The 20,958-nt window shown below is 47.1% G+C and overlaps 1 protein-coding gene and 1 pseudogene across 2 annotated transcripts in view; one reads left to right on the top strand and one right to left on the bottom strand.

Annotated features, from left to right (window-relative positions):
• The window catches only part of LOC120051389 (inositol polyphosphate-4-phosphatase type I A-like), a 48,694-nt gene extending 41,898 nt beyond the window's left edge, over positions 1-6,796 (bottom strand). For both annotated transcript variants that reach the window (XM_038998229.1, XM_038998230.1), the window contains exon 1: positions 6,676-6,796. The gene's annotated coding sequence lies outside the window, so the exon portion shown is untranslated. The remainder of the gene's footprint in view (positions 1-6,675) is intronic.
• Positions 1-20,958, top strand: part of LOC120050822 — a 53,486-nt pseudogene that overhangs the window by 5,610 nt on the left and 26,918 nt on the right.

Below are 20,958 nucleotides of genomic sequence, written 5' to 3'. Positions count from 1 at the left end.
TTGGCATGGGTCCCCAGATCCTCAAAGTTCTACAGCTGCACCATCGAAATCATCCTGACCGGTTGCATCAGCGCCTGGTATGGCAACTGCTCGGCATCTGATCGTTCGTATGGCGCTACAGAGCCCAGTACAAAAAAACATTTCATCCATTTTAGAATAAGGCTGCAACGTAACAAAATGGCAAGAAAAAGTATGTGAACCCTTTGGAATTACCTGGATTTCTGCATAAATTGGTCATAAAAAGTCACAACAATAGACAAACACAGTCTGCTTAATCTAATAACACAAACAATTATACATTTTTATGTCTTTATTGAACACACCGTGTAAACATTTACAGTGCAGGGTGGGAAAAGTATGTAGGAGTATCTAGGATTTAATAACTGGTTGATCCTCCTTTAGCAGCAATAACCAAACGTTTTCTGTAGTTGCGGATCAGACCTGCACGACGGTCAGGAGGAATTTTGGACTTCGTTGTCCTGCTGCATCTCCCAACTTCTGTTGAGCTTTAATTGGCAGACAGCCTTACATTCTACTGCAAAATGGGAATTCATTTTTCCGTCGATGATAGCAAGCTGTCCAGGCCCTGAGGCAGAAAAGCAGCCCAAACCATAATGCTCCCGCCACCATACTTTACAGTTGGGATGAGGTTTTGATGTTGGTTTACTGTGCCTTTTTTCTACACACATGGTGTTGCGTGTTCCTTCCAAACAACTCAACTTCAGTTTAATCTATCCACAGAATAGCTGTGGAACATCCAGGTGCTATTTTGCGGACTTCAGACATGCAGCAATGTATTTTTGGACAGCAGTGGCTTCTTCCGTGGTGTCCTCCCATGAACACCATTCTTGTTTAGTGTTTTACCTATTGTAGACTCTTCAATAGAGATGTTAGCATGTTCCAGAGATATCTGTAAGTTTTTAGTTGACATTAGGATTCTTCTTAACCTCATTGAGCATTCTGTGCTGTGCTCTTGCGGTCATCTTTGCAGGACGGCCAGTTCTAGGGAGAGTAGCAACAGTGCTGAACTTTCTCCATTTATAGACAATTTGTCTTACTGTGGACTGATGAACATCAAGGTTTTTAGAGATACTTTTGTAACCCTTTCCAGCTTTACGCAAGTCAACAATTGGTTCACGTCAGGCAATGCGTCATGTGAGTAGAAAACTCACATTATGTGAGTTTTTTTTATATTGCAAGGCAGCTCTAACCAACATCTCCAATCTTGTCTCATTGATTGGATTCCAAGTTAGCTGACTCCTGACTCCAATTATCTTTTGGAGAAGTCATTAGCCTAGGGGTTCACATACTTTCCCCAACCTACACAGTAGATGTTTAAATTATGTCTCAATATAGACGAGAAATACAATAATTTGTGTGTTATTAATTTAAGCACAGTTTGTCTATTGTTGTGACAGAGGAAGATTAGATCACAATTTTTGACCAATTTATGCAGAAATCCAGGTAATTGCACAGGGTTCACATACTTTTTCTTGCAACTGTATATGCAGAAAGTGTACAGCATAGTGGGTACATTTCTGCTAAAATTTAGAGCGTTGAAGTGCGAGGCTCAACTTCTCCACTGTTTTGGGTCCCCTGGCTACCACACTGTTCACAGCGTGAAGCAAACTCGTGCACATTCGAAGATACAGTGTGTGACAGCGAAGTGTTACATCTCACTCATCTCAATATCTCCGGTTCTGCTTGTGGCAACGTCATTTCGCTGAGTCTACTTTAAGGAAGAAACACATCCCCAATTTAACTGACAGTCTAAAAATATCTTCAGATCACTGGCATTAGTCACGTTATTGAATGTTGGCATTGACCAGTGTACTTCAAGCCTGGTCGTGGGGACCCAGTGAGTGTAGGCTTTTGTTACTGTTCAGCGCTAACCCAGCCGATTCAACCCAATGTTGGCGTAGCCGAGAAGCTAGGCCCATAATCTCACCAGTGGGAGTTAACAGACAAACACTGAACACTGCAACAAAGACTAGATAAACATTGCCACAGAGCAGCAAGGAGCTGTTTTCCTATTTAATCAATAGATAAACCCACACTATGATAAATGCATGTTTCTGCCATAAGATTCCTCCTTCATAGGCAGTCTGAAGAGGACTCACTCATTACAGCCGACGAAGGCGGCCGTTTAGAACAGCATGCAGAGGACTCTGGGTATTATTTATTCCCTGTCAACGGCCCATCTGAGCGCATCACCCCAGCCAAAACCACCATAGGGGGTTAGAGTAGTGCCTAATTCTACAGACAGAGCATAAGAAGGGATGCTAAGTAGTAATCTTTGCAAAATGGCTCCAGTCCAGTCAGCACATAAATCAGATACAATACATAGACTATATTTAAAATCTCCTCAAAAATCCCTACCTTTATCCAGTGAATGCTACAGGCAGCCTGTAGATAGTAGCATTAGCATAGCAGCTAGTAAATGAAGCAGCATGGTGGCGAGTGACACAGCACAGTGCAGGCCTGTAGAAGGGCTAATCCATATCCGGCTGCATGTCACAGCTGTACAGACAGACTAGTACATCTCTGCTCCTAACAGCTGAGCTTGGTTCCTCGTCTATAGGGTAAGATGACAGTCTGCGTAGCGAGTGAAGGGCCTGGCTGTGGATGCGGTCTCCTCACAGCAGTGCAGCATGTAAACAAACCCACACGCAGCAGCAGCGTCATCATCACTGCTTACACTCTCCCCCATCTCTCTCCCTCCCACTTTCTTCATCCCTTCCTCGCTTGCTCTCGTACTTTCTGCCTCCTTCGCCCTCCCTCTCCCCACCTGTCCCTCTCTATTTCTCTCCCTCCTTACTCCTGCAGTAGCTAAGAGAAGCAGACTGATAAGGTCCTGTTTTCTCTCTGGCTGACACTGTTCACCAGCAGAAATACACAGGGAGAGGGACAGGAAGGGACAGAGTGGGACAGGGAGAGATGGGACTGTGGATGCTTCGTGACAAACTGGGCTGACAGGAGCCAGACGGGCTTTGTCCAGACGAGGAAGGGAATGAAGGGGAGAGGTGTCACTGTTCCCATCCTAAACCCTGCTCCAGAACCTCCTCAGTGATTTGGGAAACTTCCAGGAAGAAACTGTGAAAGGGCTGTATGCTGTAGGCCTGTCACATGTTGATTCCCAGACCAATAAATATTCAACTGTGGTGGCTGGAGAACATTTCCCTGCTCCCTGCACTGTGTCATGTTCGCAGTCACGCTCTCCCTCTCTCCATGGGTCCTATCCTTAGTATTGTTTAGTATAGGGCCAGACCGACTGACCAACGGCAGGTTTCACTTTTCTGCACATGTGGATTTATGGTCTCCATTTAGCCTGCCATCATCAATAAGTCAGTCTGTTGCATAAGAGGGAAACGCAGAGGTTTATGTCCCAAACGGCACCCTATTCCCATAAAGTGCACTACTTTTGACCAGAGCATTATGGGCACTGGTCAAAAGTAGTGCACATCTTAGGGTACAGGGTGTCATTTGAGACACAGCCAGAGACAGTGGACTCGGGACCCGCCACTACTTGACTACAGACCTGTCAGCGCAGATCCCCAAAACAACAACTTTGGTTCAGGTCTAATGGATTTCAGTATAAAACAGCATAGACAGGCAAGGCAATGCAGCGAGGCAGATTAGCTATTGCTGTCTGAGGCACCGGCTATCCACCAAGTAGCAGGATTTACAATGTCGCTCATAAGTCAATTAATGAAAGAGAAAGGAGAGTTTTACTAGCAGACTTTTATGACAAAAATACATGATTATTATAGCAGAGTAATTAGTAAGATAGCAACCATATAAAGTGTGTCAATGTGTGTGTGTCTGTGTTGGAGAAGAGTGTATGACGACATGAGAGTACAGAGGAGTTGAGTGTAGTGTGTTGCAGGATTGAGCGTGTGTTTATGTGGGAAGCTATTATTGGCTTATAAGAGCAACAGAGTAGGCAGAGCATTCGACTGGCTGTGTGTGTGTCAGATTCACTGTGTTTAATACTGATATGAATCTTAAGTGTCTTCTCTGAGCTTGTTTACACAGTGAGTGTTGTTTGTTGAGAGAGAGAGAGAGTGTAGGATGAATCAACAGGCTCCTGGTTGCCCTCTGAGCCCAGTGGGAGAAAAATCCCATCGCTGAGTCACAGCACTCCCCCATACATAGTTACATACAGTACATACACAGTGGTCTCAGGGTCTGTATGCGCGCGCGAGAGGTAGCTAGCTACTATAGTGAATCGCAAAACTACAGTGCCCAACTTAGTACTGTAGTTGTTTACAAATCACTGTAGAATCATGTGAGCAATAGCCTAGTCAAGCCAACTGGGGGTAGTCTCACAAACAGTTCCTGGTCTTTCCAGATGCCTGGTCGTAATTCGTAAGCTTCCTCTCAATCAATAAGCATGTCCCCTCCTCTTGACCTTGGCTCTGATGGCTCCTACCAGGAAACCACTGACTGAGTCTGCCTTTACGACCTCACTCCACTCTAGTCTTCACTACAAATCAGATAGTGATCATCAATTCAGATAACCACTCAAGCCATGGACTTTCCCAACCCTCTAATGACTGTCCATCTCATGACTGGTGTCTTTTTTTTCTTTCTTTAAAGCTCTTTGAGAATCATTATGGAATAAATAGCACTACAAAAGTTGAATGAATTATTAGTAAATAATGCTAATGTGATTATGCACGCAAACTAGCACACAGCAAAGGCAGCTAAGGGCCGTCGCCTCTGGCCATGCACTTGTAACAGTTTAACTTTAGTACGTCCCCTCGCCCCCCGACCCGGGCGCGAACCAGGGACCCTCTGCACACATCAACAACAGTCACCCACGAAGCATCGTTACCCATCGCTCCACAAAAGCCGCGGCCCTTGCAGAGCAAGGGGAACCACTACTTCAAGATTTCAGAGCAAGTGACGTCACCGACTGAAAGGCTGCTAGCGCGCACCACCACTACCTAGCTAGCCATTTCACATCGGTTACACACTGAAGTATGCCTCTCAAACTGATGTCATTTTTCACTTGTTCATCAGTTGTTCTTATCATATCACCACTAACACATTATCTCCACTTTTGTCCATGTGAGACAGAGCTAATCCAGCAGTACAAAGACTGTGTCCGAAATGACAACCTATTCCCTAGTGAACTGAAATGCACCCTATTCCCTATATAGTGTACTATGGGCTCTGGTCAAGAGTTGTGCAAAATATACTAGGGTATACGGTGCCAATTTGAACGTAGACAAACAGTTGAGTGATGTGATGGGACAGAGACACTGGGTTCTCAGCACAGGAGGCTACTGAGGGGAGGATGGCTCATAATAATGGCTGGAATGGAGTAAATGGACTGGTATCAAACACATGGCAACCATGCGTTTGATGAATTTGATACCCTTCCATTGATCATGTTCCAGCCATTACTATGAGCCCATCCTCCCCAATTAAGGTGCCACCAGCCTCCTGGTATTCTCAGGGATTTCAACAAGCTGTGTGATAAGAACCTATGTAGGTAGGCCTGTTGCGGAGTCCCATTGAGACCAAGGTCTCTTTTACAAGGGAGCCATGCATATACACAATTTACACTCTCAGTTCCAGGTCAGAGATAACACTGCTGAGGATGAATGGTGATAAATCACATTGATGAGGTTTCACCGGTTCATAACGAACGCTTCTGGACGCTCACTGTCCACTTCAGCCTGTGTCATAACGGGATGATTTACAATACAATTAAAGTGGCTGTGTTGATACTGATAACACACACATAAATGTATAAAATAAATTCAATAGTAATCTTACAAGAAAACAGAGTTACAGTTAAAGCGTTGGTAGAAGACTGCACAGGAGGTGATGATGATGATGATGCTGAGAGAGTGTTCAATAATGCACCCATCTGTATAGCTGACACATGGCACCATTTGTTTTCATTTTAGCCATGTGGAACGAACTGAGGCTCGTAGGAAAGGGCTGTCAACCGCACCACCACTCTGCCAACAGGCTTATATAACCCACCACTTCCACTTTCAGTAACTAGAACCCCCTTAACTCCACCATTCAAGATCAGCCAACACAAAACACAGTCGTCATAGATTTGACTGTACAATGCTGCCCTGGCAACGCCAAGAACCCGTCATGTTGATAATGAATGTCAGCTGAGAGAATTTCATGGTAATAGATTATTTAATAAAATACTAGAATATGGTTTATCATGGACCAAGAGTGTTTAAGTGGATGAACAATGAGACAGGCACTCAGTGGGCTACGGATATAACTTCACAGCCTGACTGCAGATACAGTCATAAAAAATAATACATAGGATGCCTAGGAAAGAATACAATGTCCATCGACATTAAAAGACCCGTATGTCTTGTCATTGGATGCAGTGCGCATCCTCTGCTCGCTCCTCTCTTCCCATATGAAAACATTGCGTGAAAATAAGACGACTAGCCTAAATTGCAGGTGGTGTTCATACCTAAACGTATCACAGGCAATAACTAGCTTTAGACCACAATAAATAAAAAGCATATGGGTGATAACTGACTATACAGAGAGGACTACAACTTTGAAGTTGAAGCTTTTTTGCAAGGAGGTGTAAATAATTAATGAGCAAATTAGCTATTATGCTAACTGACTTTTCCTGCCTCTATAACTAACCAGATAACTGCATTTCAAGATGAAGACACAAACCTTTCTACGACGTTTGATGACAATTCATTTGGTGGGAAAGAGACAGCCGTTGGTGTTGACGCTCGCTTGTTACATTTGTTTCCAGCCTGTCTGTTAACTCCGCAGTGTGATCTCGCCTCGCCTCGCCTCTCTGCTACATTGTATCATGTGACGTTGCAACTTTATCAAAGGAACCTCCCCTTACTTGAGTCTGAGGCACATTCAGAAGGACACAACTTTATTGAAGACAAATCTATTTTCAGTAAATCATGATAGGCTACATCTTTGTACAGTGTCCTGGGAAAAATCGAATTAGATTTTGGAATGACCAATAAAAGGCATGATGAAGAACTATATTTAGATTCAAAACAGAAGTCAATGACATTGGGAAAATCAGGCTACAGAATATAATCAAGATATGAGTCTATGCTATGATTGAACTGATACAAATACACTTACATGGATAAAAGCGTCCGTTAAATGGCATACATTATTATTAGAATTATCATTATTATTATAAAAGTTATCTGTCTCAAATAAAAATGGTGTCACTCTCTTGTGATTGAGGGATGCTGTACAGTAGCTCAGTCAGGCCTGTGATGAATCCTGGCTAAATCCTGTAGGAAGGCTAAATCCTTGTTTTAAGACTATCTTTGCAACATCTTGGCTCCAGTAAGGCATGGTCCAGCATTATGTTCCTGCCCTGCATAGACAGTCATTATTATAGTAATTTCAAATGTTATCATATGTCATTATCTGAGCATATCACTGGTTATTACTATTACAAGCTGGGTGGTTTGAGCCCTGAATGCTGATTGGCTGAAAGCCTTGGTATATCACGGTGTGACAAAACATGTATTTTCACTTCTCTAATTACATTGCTAATCAGTTTATAATAGCAATAAGGAACCTTGGGGGTTTGTGATATATGGCCAATATACCAGTATACTCCACGTTGCGTCGTGCGTAAGAACAGCCCTTAGCTGTGGTATATTGGACATATATCACACCCCCTCGGCCTTATTGATTAAGTATGCGTTCTTCTTCTTCAGTTCACAGTTAGATTAAGCTGTACTACCATCATGTGGCCACAATTTGCAGTCGCAGCTTTCACATTTGTGTGGTCTCTATTCTCTTAAAAGAAAATGTACTATCTAGAGCAGTGTTTCCCAACCCTGGTACTCGAGTACACCCAACAGTACACATTTTTATTGTAACCCTGGACCAGCACACCTCATTCAACTCAATGAGGGCTTGATGATTAGTTGACCTGCTTCAACCTGTTAACTAATCATCAAGCCCTCAATGAGTTGAATGAGGTGTGCTGGTCCAGGGTTACAATAAAAATGTGTACTGTTGGGTGTACAAGGCTTGGTGAACACTGATCTAGAATCTAAAAGGGCTCTTCGGCTGTCCCCATAGAAGCCCCCTTTGAAGAACCATTTTTGGTTCAAGGTAGAACCATTTTGGGTTCCATGTAGTACGCTTTCCAAAAGGGTTTGACCTGGAACCAAAAAGGGTTCTACTAGGAACAGCCGAAGAACCCTTTTGGAAGCCTTCTGTGATTTATCATTGAAACATCAATAATGTATTATGGTGTAATTATTTTCCTTTAAACCTGACAAACAATATGATTTGAATAGTACAAACATCTTCTTCAGTAAAATGAACTCAAGGAATTAGTGTTTTTGTATTCAGCCAAGCTCCTGTGCTTTCTGAGCTAGCCTACATCACTAGAAAGCTAATAAACTTAGGTGGGGAGCACCTCCTAAAGTAACCTTGTAGTCTTTCATATGTTAATACAGAGTGACAGACATGGCAGCAATAATGTTAGAAAGGCAACTTTATTGTGCATAATTATGTCATGCAATTTTTGTTTGTTCATATTGACATTAAATTGGATGGACAAAAGTTATATCAACATTTGATAGGTCAGCGATAATGTTAGAACGGCAACTTTATTGTGCATAATTATGTGATGCCATTTCTTTTTCATTTTGACATTCCATTGGATGCACATACCTTTTGACTGGTACTGTAAGTTTGGACAAACCTACTCATTCAAGGGTTTTTCTTTATTTTTACTATTTTCTACATTGTAGAATAATAGTGAAGACATCAAAACTATGAAATAACACATATGGAATCATGTGGTAACCAAAAAAGTGATAAACAAATCAAAATAGATATTAGAGGTTAGATTCTTCAAAGTAGCCAACCTTTGCCTTGATGACAGCTTAGCACACTCTTGGCGTGCACTCATTCAAGGAGGAGCCCCCTGCGGTCCTCAGCCCCATCGTCTTTTTCCTCTACATGCTGCCCCTCATCGTCCTCAACGACAGCTACTTCCTGCCCACCCGGACCTTCTTAGCTCAGCCCCATCATCTTTTTCCTCTACATGCTGCCCCTCATCGTCCTCAACGACAGCTACTTCCTGCCCACCCGGACCTTCTTAGCTCAGCCCCATCATCTTTTTCCTCTACATGCTGCCCCTCATCGTCCTCAACGACAGCTACTTCCTGCCCACCCGGACCTTCTTAGCTCAGCCCCATCATCTTTTTCCTCTACATGCTGCCCCTCATCGTCCTCAACGACAGCTACTTCCTGCCCACCCGGACCTTCTTAGCTCAGCCCCATCATCTTTTTCCTCTACATGCTGCCCCTCATCGTCCTCAACGACAGCTACTTCCTGCCCACCTGGACCTTCTTAGAGAACGTGGGAACGGTGTTGTGCTTAGCCGTGGTGTGCACCCATGGAACAGCATTGGCATTGGCCTGTCTCTCTATGTCATCTGCCGGATTAAGGCATTCTGGTTGAAGGACACCGATCTTCAGGAGAACCTACTGTTTGCCTCCATCATCTCTGTGGTGGACCCGGTAGCTATGTTTGCGGTGTCTAAAGATATTAGGGTCGGGCCTCCCGAGTGGCGCAGTGGTCTAAGCTTGTAGCTTCAGTAGTCTCAGGCGTACAGTTACAAAGCGTGTATTTCCATGGATGGTCGTCATGCTGTTCCCTGTTCCCCAGAGTGAATGGCTGTGGGTATCTCGCTGTCTTTGTTGCGCTGCAGTTTCAGCATGACAAGGAGTTTCACTATAAACTGGAGAGGCCCTGGCAGTGTCTCAATGCTCCTTAAATTCTTCCTTTCCTCCACGCCCCCTTGCCTCCTTTCCTTTGCTTCGTGATCACTAAAAACTGAAACAATTGGATATATTTCCACCATATTGCCTTCACATTTCATGTTCGTTCAGATCGATGGTAAGGAAGATAGGAGAGGCGGAAAGGAGAGAAGGTAAGGAGAGGAGGTAAAGAAACCATTCAACACTGATTAAGACATAGCCCCTGAGTGGAATTGTTCAGCAGCTTTACCCTTCTTCCACAGTGATACATCTATTACTTTCACTACGGTTTGACCTGAACACTGGAGGAACAGTAAACCAAAAGGAGCGACGGCTTTGGTTGACACTGTACCTTTCTGAGACAGATCCCTCAGATGCTTCAGATGCCTTTAGTCAGTGAAAGTGTAGTTTTTTTGTTGCAGTGGGTGGTATTTGATTCCTGACTATAAAGTGTCATATTTCTCAACCGATAGAATTTTGTACCCGATAGAATAAAGGTCAATAATTGATGATGACGCTCTCTTCCTCCATCTCTCTCTCTCTCTCTGGCCAGCTGCTGTACAACATGTTCACCTTTGTGGCTGACATGCCAGATGACATGCCAGGTGGAGTCTGTGGATGTGTTTATGGGCGTAGCTAGGGTCTTCGTGGTGGGCATCGGCGGACTGGCCGTCGGCTTTCTGTTTTGCTTTGTGGCTGCGTTCACTATGCGCTTTACGGCTAACGTCCTCAAGATCAAACCGCTCTATGTCTTCATGTACACTTACCCGGCCTATCTGGTGGCTGAGCTGTTCTCCATCTCTAGCATCATGGTGGGAGTGTGTTAACACACACATATACACTGAGTGTACAAAACATTATGAACACCTGGCTCTTTCTATGACATAGACTGACCAGGTCAATCCAGGTGAAAGCTATGATCCCTTGTTGATGTCACTTAATGGGTGTGTGTGTGTGTGTGTGTGTGTGTGTGTGTGTGTGTGTGTGTGTGTGTGTGTGTGTGTGTGTGTGTGTGTGTGTGTGTGTGCGTGCGTGTGCGCTCATATACTCTACACACAGCTCCACTCCTTCTTCTGTGTTCTCGCTCTCTTCCTGGTGTGCGAGTCTTGACTAAAATCGTTAACCCTTTCTGTACCGTTCCCTTCAACATGGCCTGCGAGGGGCCATCTGCTTTGCCATAGTCTTTACCTTGCCAGACAACATCCAGCAAAATAATTGATTTGTTACTGCATCCATCGCCACCATCATTTTAACTGTCTTCGTCCAGGTATGGAATCTGATCATGGCAGCCCGTGGATATATACTGCTAGTCCATTCAGAACACTGCGGTGCACAAAAACAAGTTGATGCAAATATGTTGCAAATATATGCAAATATGAGTTGCTGCGCAACAGCTTTTTCTAACATTTTTGAGAGGAATGGAAGATTCGATATAGGCCGATAGTTTTTTATATTTTCCGGGTCAAGGTTTGGCTTTTTCAAGAGAGGCTTTATTACTGCCACTTTTAGTGAGTTTGGTACACATCCTGTCATGTTTTGTCTTTTGATTATCATGTCTTGTCCCTGTGCTTCCCTTCCATTTGTCTCCCTCTGCTGGTCTTAGTAGGTTCTTTCCCTCTCTCTTCCCCTCCCTCTCTTCCTCTCTCGCTCTCTCTCTATCGTTCCGTTCCTGCTCCCAGCTGTTCCTCATTCTCCTAACTACCTCATTTAATCTTTCACACCTGTCCCCTATTTTGCCCTCTGATTAGAGTTCCTATTTCTCCCTCTGTTTTCCGCTTCTGTCCTTGTCGGATCTTTGTTTGATGTTTGCTGTTCCGTGTCCTGGTTCCGCCCTGTCGTGTTTTTGCCTTCATCAGATGCTGCGTGTGAGCAGGTGTCATCTAAGATATATCCAGGAGTACCGTTTTGTTTAAGTTTGGAATAAAGACTCTGTTTTTGTTAAGTCGCTTTTGGGTCCTCATTCATCTGCATAACAGAAAGATCCGACCAGTATGGACCCAGCGACTACGGATTCTCGCAACACTGCCATCGAGATCCAGGGAGCAATGCTCGGCAGACACGAGCAGGAATTGTCTGCTGCTCGTCATGCCGTTGAGACCCTGGCCGCTCAGGTTTCCAACCTCTCAGGACAGTTTCAGAGTCTTCGTCTCGTGCCACCTGTTACTTCCTGGTCTTCCGAGTCTTCGGAACCTAGGGTTAATAACCCACCATGTTACTCTGGGCAACCCACTGAGTGCCGCTCCTTTCTGACCCAGTGTGATATTGTGTTTTCTCTCCAGCCCAACACATACTCACGAGAGAGAGCTCGGATCGCCTACGTCATATCACTCCTTACTGGTCGGGCTCGGGAGTGGGGCACAGCTATCTGGGAGGCAAGGGCTGAGTGTACTAACGATTATCAGAGCTTTAAAGAGGAGATGATACGGGTTTTTGATCGTTCAGTTTTTGGGAAGGAGGCTTCCAGGGTCCTGGCTTCCCTATGTCAAGGTGATCGATCCATAACGGATTACTCTATAGAGTTTCGCACTCTTGCTGCATCCAGTGACTGGAACGAGCCGGCGTTGCTCGCTCGTTTTCTGGAGGGACTTCACGCTGAGGTTAAGGATGAGATTCTCTCCCGGGAGGTTCCTTCCAGCGTGGACTCTTTGATTGCACTCGCCATCCGCATAGAACGACGGGTAGATCTTCGTCACCGAGCTCGTGGAAGAGAGCTCGCGTTAACGGTGTTTCCCCTCTCCGCATCTCAACCATCTTCTCCCATCAGCTCAGAGACTGAGCCCATGCAGCTGGGAGGTATTCGCATCTCGACTAAGGAGAGGGAACGGAGAATCACCAACCGCCTTTGTCTCTATTGCGGTTCTGCTGGACATTTTGTCATGTCATGTCCAGTAAAAGGCCAGAGCTCATCAGTAAGCGGAGGGCTACTGGTGAGCGCTACTACTCAGGTCTCTCCATCAAGATCCTGTACTACCTTGTCGGTCCATCTACGCTGGACCGGTTCGGCTGCTTCCTGCAGTGCCTTGATAGACTCTGGGGCTGAGGGTTGTTTTATGGACGAAGCATGGGCTCGGAAACATGACATTCCTCTCAGACAGTTAGGGAAGCCCACGCCCATGTTCGCCTTAGATGGTAGTCTTCTCCCCAGTATCAGATGTGAGACACTACCTTTAACCCTCACAGTATCTGGTAACCACAGTGAGACCATTTCCTTTTTGATTTTTCGTTCACCTTTTACACCTGTTGTTTTGGGTCATCCCTGGCTAGTATGTCATAATCCTTCTATTAATTGGTCTAGTAATTCTATCCTATCCTGGAACGTTTCTTGTCATGTGAAGTGTTTAATGTCTGCTATCCCTCCTGTGTCTTCTGTCCCCTCTACTCAGGAGGAACCTGGTGACTTGACAGGAGTGCCGGAGGAATATCATGATCTGCGCACGGTCTTCAGTCGGTCCAGAGCCAGCTCCCTTCCTCCTCACCGGTCGTATGATTGTTGTATTGATCTCCTTCCGGGGACCACTCCCCCTCGGGGTAGACTTTACTCTCTGTCGGCTCCCGAACGTAAGGCTCTCGAGGATTATCTGTCTGTTTCTCTCAACGCCGGTACCGTGGTGCCTTCTTCCTCTCCCGCCGGAGCGGGGTTTTTCTTTGTTAAGAAGAAGGACGGTACTCTGCGCCCCTGTGTGGATTATCGAGGGCTGAATGACATAACGGTTAAGAATCGTTATCCGCTTCCCCTTATGTCGTCAGCCTTCGAGATGCTGCAGGGAGCCAGGTTCTTTACTAAGTTGGACCTTCGTAACGCTTACCATCTCGTACGCATCAGAGAGGGGGACGAGTGGAAAACGGCGTTTAACACTCCGTTAGGGCATTTTGAATACCGGGTTCTGCCGTTCGGTCTCTCTAATGCTCCAGCGGTCTTTCAGGCATTAGTCAATGATGTACTGAGAGACATGCTGAACATCTTTGTTTTCGTTTACCTTGACGATATCCTGATTTTTTCACCGTCACTCGAGATTCATGTTCAGCACGTTCGACGTGTACTCCAGCGCCTTTTAGAGAATTGTCTCTACGTGAAGGCTGAGAAGTGCGCCTTTCATGTCTCCTCTGTCACTTTTCTTGGTTCTGTTATTTCCGCTGAAGGCATTCAGATGGATCCCGCTAAGGTCCAGGCTGTCAGCGATTGGCCCGTCCCTAAGTCACGTGTCGAGTTGCAGCGCTTTCTCGGTTTCGCTAATTTCTATCGGCGTTTCATTCGTAATTTCGGTCAAGTGGCTGCCCCTCTCACAGCTCTGACTTCTGTCAAGACTTGCTTTAAGTGGTCCGGTTCCGCCCAGGGAGCTTTTGATCTCCTCAAGAAGCGTTTTACATCCGCTCCTATCCTTGTTACTCCTGACGTCACTAAACAATTTATTGTCGAGGTTGACGCTTCAGAGGTGGGCGTGGGAGCCATTCTGTCCCAGCGCTTCCAGTCTGACGATAAGGTTCATCCTTGCGCTTACTTTTCTCATCGCCTGTCGCCATCGGAACGCAACTATGATGTGGGTAACCGCGAACTGCTCGCTATCCGCTTAGCCATAGGCGAATGGCGACAGTGGTTGGAGGGGGCGACCGTTCCTTTTGTCGTTTGGACTGACCATAAGAACCTTGAGTACATCCGTTCTGCCAAACGACTTAATGCACGTCAAGCTCGTTGGGCGTTGTTTTTCGCTCGTTTCGAGTTCGTGATTTCCTATCGCCCGGGGAATAAGAACACCAAGCCTGATGCCTTATCCCGTCTCTTTAGTTCTTCTGTGGTTTCTACCGACCCCGAGGGGATTCTCCCTGAAGGGCGTGTTGTCGGGTTGACTGTCTGGGGAATTGAGAGACAGGTAAAGCAAGCGCTCACTCACACTGCGTCGCCGCGCGCTTGTCCTAGTAACCTTCTGTTTGTTCCTGTCCCTACTCGTCTGGCTGTTCTTCAGTGGGCTCATTCTGCCAAGTTAGCTGGCCACCCCGGTGTTCGGGGTACGCTTGCTTCTATTCGCCAGCGGTTTTGGTGGCCTACTCAGGAGCGGGACACGCGCCGTTTCGTGGCTGCTTGTTCGGACTGCGCGCAGACTAAGTCAGGTAACTCTCCTCCTGCCGGTCGTCTCAGACCGCTTCCCATTCCTTCTCGACCATGGTCTCACATCGCCTTAGACTTTATTACCGGTCTGCCTTCGTCTGCGGGGAAGACTGTGATTCTTACGGTTATCGATAGGTTCTCTAAGGCGGCACATTTCATTCCCCTCGCTAAGCTTCCTTCCGCTAAGGAGACGGCACAAATCATCATTGAGAATGTGTTCAGAATTCATGGCCTCCCGTTAGACGCCGTTTCAGACAGAGGTCCGCAATTCACGTCACAGTTTTGGAGGGAGTTCTGTCGTTTGATCGGTGCTTCCGTCAGTCTCTCTTCCGGGTTTCATCCCCAGTCTAACGGTCAAGCAGAAAGGGCCAATCAGTCGATTGGTCGCATTTTACGCAGCCTTTCGTTTCGAAACCCTGCGTCTTGGGCAGAACAGCTCCCCTGGGCTGAGTACGCTCACAACTCGCTTCCTTCGTCTGCTACAGGGCTATCTCCGTTTCAGAGTAGTCTTGGTTACCAGCCTCCTCTGTTCTCGTCCCAGCTCGCCGAGTCCAGCGTTCCCTCCGCTCAGGCTTTTGTCCAACGTTGTGAGCGCACTTGGAGGAGGGTCAGGTCTGCACTTTGCCGTTACAGGGCGCAGACTGTGAGAGCCGCCAATAAACGTAGGATTAAGAGTCCTAGGTATTGTCGCGGTCAGAGAGTGTGGCTATCCACTCGTAACCTTCCCCTTACGACAGCTTCTCGCAAGTTGACTCCGCGGTTCATTGGTCCGTTCCGTGTCTCTCAGGTCGTCAATCCTGTCGCTGTGCGACTGCTTCTTCCGCGACATCTTCGTCGCGTCCACCCTGTCTTCCATGTCTCTTGTGTCAAGCCTTTTCTTCGCGCTCCCGTTCGTCTTCCCTCCCCCCCTCCCGTCCTTGTCGAGGGCGCACCTATTTACAAGGTACGGAAGATCATGGACATGCGTTCTCGGGGACGTGGTCACCAGTACTTAGTGGATTGGGAGGGTTACGGTCCTGAGGAGAGGAGTTGGGTTCCATCTCGGGACGTGCTGGACCGTTCGTTGATTAATGATTTCCTCCGTTGCCGCCAGGGTTCCTCCTCGAGTGCGCCAGGAGGCGCTCGGTGAGTGGGGGGGTACTGTCATGTTTTGTCTTTTGATTATCATGTCTTGTCCCTGTGCTTCCCTTCCATTTGTCTCCCTCTGCTGGTCTTAGTAGGTTCTTTCCCTCTCTCTTCCCCTCCCTCTCTTCCTCTCTCGCTCTCTCTCTATCGTTCCGTTCCTGCTCCCAGCTGTTCCTCATTCTCCTAACTACCTCATTTAATCTTTCACACCTGTCCCCTATTTTGCCCTCTGATTAGAGTTCCTATTTCTCCCTCTGTTTTCCGCTTCTGTCCTTGTCGGATCTTTGTTTGATGTTTGCTGTTCCGTGTCCTGGTTCCGCCCTGTCGTGTTTTTGCCTTCATCAGATGCTGCGTGTGAGCAGGTGTCATCTAAGATATATCCAGGAGTACCGTTTTGTTTAAGTTTGGAATAAAGACTCTGTTTTTGTTAAGTCGCTTTTGGGTCCTCATTCATCTGCATAACACATCCGGTGGATAGAGAGCCGTTGTCACGCCCTGGCCTTAGTATTCTTTGTTTCCTTTATTATTTTAGTTAGGTCAGGGTGTGACATTGGGAAGGTATGTGGTTTTGTATTGTCTAGGGTGGTTGTATGGTTTAGGGGGTTAAGTAGAGTAGATGGGTTTGTGTTTAGTGTAGGTGTCTAGCTGTGTCTATGGTTGCCTGAATGGTTCTCAATCAGAGACAGATGTCATTAATTGTCTCTGATTGGGAGCCATATTTAAGACAGCCATAGGCACTAGGTTAATGTGGGTAATTGTCTATGTGGTACGTTTGTAGCTTGTGTGTGCACTTACGTCTATAGCTTCACGATCGTTTGTTGTTTTGTTTCAGTTTGTTAAAGTGTTCGTTGCGTGTTTTTTTCCTTTCTCTAAAATAAAAGAGAATGTATTTTGCACACGCTGCGCCTTGGTCCACTCTCTCTCAGCAAGACGATCGATCGTGACAGAATTACCCAACAGAATCGGACCAAGCGGCGTGTAAAGCAGCAACAGGAGCAATACACACAGGATTTATGGCAAAAGGAGCAGGATCTGGGCTACACTACGTGGGAGGAGATCGACAGGTGGGCGATCGACCCAGGGCGAGTGCCGGAGCCCGCCTGGGTTTCTCTGGCGCAGTGCGAGGAGGGATACCGGCGAATGGAGGCAGCACGAAGACACGGTAGGAAGCCTGTGAGTCAGCCAGAAAAAATTCCTTGGGGGAGGCTTAAAGGGAGTGTGGCGAAGTCAGGTAGGAGACCTGCGCCTACTCCCTGTACTTACCGTGGAGAGCGAGAGTACGGGCAGACACCGTGTTACGCAGTAGAGCGCATGGTGTCTCCTGTACGCGTGCATAGCCCGGTTCGGTACATTCCAGCTCCACGTATCGGCCGGGCTAGATTGAGCATTGAGCCAGGTGCCATGAAGCCGGCTCAACGCGTCTGGTCTCCAGTGCGTCTCCTCGGGCCGGCTTACATGGCACCAGCCTTACGCATGGTGTCCCCGGTTCGCCTACATAGCCCGGTGCGGGTTATTCCACCTCCCCGCACTGGTCGGGCGACGGGGAGCATACAACCAGGTAAGGTTGGGCAGGCTCAGTGCTCAAGGGAGCCAGTACGCCTGCACGGTCCGGTATTTCCGGCGCCACCTCCCCGCCCCAGCCCAGTACCACCAGTGCCTACACCACGCACCAGGCTTCCAGTGTGTCTCCAGAGCCCTGTTCCTCCTCCACGCACTCGCCCTATGGAGCGTGTCTCCAGCCCGGTACCACCAGTTCCGGCACCACGCACCAAGCCTCCTGTGCTTCTCCAGAGTCCTGTGCGTCCTGTTGCTGCTCCCCGCACTAGCCCTGAGATGCGTGTCCCCAGCCCGGTACCACCAGTGCCGGCACCACGCACTAGGCCAAATGTGCGCCTCCAGGGTCCAGTATGCCCTGTTCCTTCTCCCCGCACTAGCCTTCAGGTGCGTGTCCCCAGCCCGGTACCACCAGTTCCGGCACCACGCACCAGGCCTACAGTGCGCCTCAGCCGGCCAGAGTCTGCCGTCTACCCAGCGGCGCCTGAACTGCCCGTCTGCCCAGCCCCATCTGAGCCATCCATCTGCCCAGCGCCATTTGAGCAGCCAGATCCGTCAGCCAGCCATGAGCAGCCAGATCCGTCAGCCAGCCATGAGCAGCCAGATCCGTCAGCCAGCCATGAGCTGCAGTCCCTCAGTCCGGAGCTGCAGTCCCTCAGTCCGGAGCTGCAGTCCCTCAGTCCGGAGCTGCAGTCCCTCAGTCCGGAGCTGCCGTCCCTCAGTCCGGAGCTGCCGTCCCTCAGTCCGGAGCTGCCGTCCCTCAGTCCGGAGCTGCCGTCCCTCAGTCCGGAGCTGCCGTCCCTCAGTCCGGAGCTGCCGTCCCTCAGTCCGGAGCTGCCGTCCCTCAGTCCGGAGCTGCCGTCCCTCAGTCCGGAGCTGCCGTCCCTCAGTCCGGAGCTACCCCTCAGTCCGGAGCTACCCCTCAGTCCGGAGCTACCCATCCGTCCGGTGGCGCCCTCTGGGATGGTCTTCAGTCCGGGACTTGCTACAAGGGTCGCCGCTCCAGAGGCGCCACCAAAGCAGGTATTGACAATGGTGGAGTGGGGGCCTCGTCCCGCGCCCGAGCCGCCGCCATGATGGGGGCCACCCCGGACCCTCCCCTTCTGTTTCAGGTTCTGCGGCCGGAGTCCGCACCTTTGGGGCGGGGGGGGGTACTGTCACGCCCTGGCCTTAGTATTCTTTGTTTCCTTTATTATTTTAGTTAGGTCAGGGTGTGACATGGGGAAGGTATGTGGTTTTGTATTGTCTAGGGTGGTTGTATGGTTTAGGGGGTTAAGTAGAGTAGATGGGTTTGTGTTTAGTGTAGGTGTCTAGCTGTGTCTATGGTTGCCTGAATGGTTCTCAATCAGAGACAGATGTCATTAATTGTCTCTGATTGGGAGCCATATTTAAGACAGCCATAGGCACTAGGTTAATGTGGGTAATTGTCTATGTGGTACGTTTGTAGCTTGTGTGTGCACTTACGTCTATAGCTTCACGATCGTTTGTTGTTTTGTTTCAGTTTGTTAAAGTGTTCGTTGCGTGTTTTTTTCCTTTCTCTAAAATAAAAGAGAATGTATTTTGCACACGCCTTGGTCCACTCTCTCTCAGCAAGACGATCGTGACAGCCGTTTATTATGTTCAACATAGGAGGGCCAAGGACATGAAGCAGCTCTTTCAGTAGTTTAGTTGGAATAGGATCCAGTATGCAGCTTGAAGGTTTAGAGGCCATGATTATTTTCATCATTGTGTCAAGAGATATAGTACTAAAACACTTAAGTGTCTCTCCCGATCCCAGGCCCTGGCAGAGCTGTGCAGATCCAGGACAGCTAAGCCCTGGAGGAATACGCAGATTTAAAGAGGAGTCCGTAATTTGCTTTCTAATGATCATGATCTTTTCCTCAAAGAAGTTCATGAATTTATTACTGCTGAAGTGAAAGCCATCCTCTCTTGGGGAATGCTGCTTTTTAGTTAGCTTTGCAACAGTATCAAAAATAAATTTTGGATTGTTCTTATTTTCCTCATTAAGTTATTTTTTGTTGGGAAAAGTAGGATGATCGAGCAGCAGTGAGGGCTCTTCGATACTGCACGGTACTGTCTTTCCAAGCTAGTCGGAAGACTTCCAGTTTGGTGTGGCGCCATTTCCGTTCCAATTTTCTGGAAGCTTGCTCAGAGCTCGGGTATTTTCTGTATACCAAGAGCTAGTTTCTTATGACAAATGTTTTTCGTTTTTAGGGGTGCAACTGCATCTAGGGTATTGCGCAAGGTTAAATTGAGTTCCTCAGTTAGGTGGTTAACTGATTTTTGTCCTCTGACGTCCTTGGGTAGGCAGAAGGAGTCTGGAAGGGCATCAAGGAATTTTGTGTTGTCTGAGAATTTATAGCACGACTTTTGATGCTCCTTGGTTGGGGTCTGAGCAGATTATTTGTTGCGATTGCAAACGTAATAAAATGGTGGTCCGATAGTCCAGGATTATGAGGAAAAACATTAAGATCTACAACTTTATTCCATGGGACAAAACTAGGTCCAGAGTATGACTGTGGCAGTGAGTAGGTCCAGAGACATGTTGGACAAAACCCACTGAGTCGATGATGGCTCCGAAAGCCTTTTGGAGTGGGTCTGTGGACTTTTCCATATGAATATTAAAATCACCAAAAATTAGAATATTATCTGCTATGACTACAAGGTCCGATAGGAATTCGGAACTCAGAGAGGAACGCTGTATATGGCCCAGGAGGCCTGTAAACAGTACTATAAAAAAGTGATTGAGTAGGCTGCATAATTTCATGACTAGAAGCTCAAAAGACAAAACGTCATTTTTTTTTTGTAAATTGAAATTTTCTATCGTAAATGTTAGCAACACCTCCGCCTTTGCGGGATGCTGGGGGATATGGTCACTAGTGTAACCAGGAGGTGAGGCCTCATTTAACACAGTAAATTCATCAGGCTTAAGCCATGTTTCAGTCAGGCCAATCACATCAAGATTATGAGGCCAATGGTGACTTTAAAACAGTTACAGAGTTTAATGGCTGTCACTACAAAGATCCAGGAGTCCTTCCTAACTCAGTTGCCATAGACGAAGGAAACCGCTCAGAGGCCAATGGTGACTTTAAAACAGTTACAGAGTTTAATGGCTGTGATAGGAGAAAACTGAGGATGGATCAACAACATTGTAGTTACTCTAATTGACAAAGTGAAAAGAAGGAAGCCTGTGTGTGCTGCTTTCCAACAGACACTGGGAGACAAATTCACCTTTCAGCAGGACAATAACCTTAAACACAAAGCCAAATATACACTGGAGATGCTTACCAAGATGACATTGAATGTTCCTGAGTGGCCTATATACAGTTTTGACTTAAATCGTCTTGAAAATCTATGACAGGACTTGCAAATGAATCTGTAGCAATAATCAACAACCAACTTTG

The sequence above is a fragment of the Salvelinus namaycush genome, chromosome 7 (assembly GCF_016432855.1).
Source record: "Salvelinus namaycush isolate Seneca chromosome 7, SaNama_1.0, whole genome shotgun sequence".
In the NCBI taxonomy this organism is placed as follows: domain Eukaryota; kingdom Metazoa; phylum Chordata; class Actinopteri; order Salmoniformes; family Salmonidae; genus Salvelinus; species Salvelinus namaycush.
This window is presented reverse-complemented; position numbering and strand designations above follow the sequence as displayed.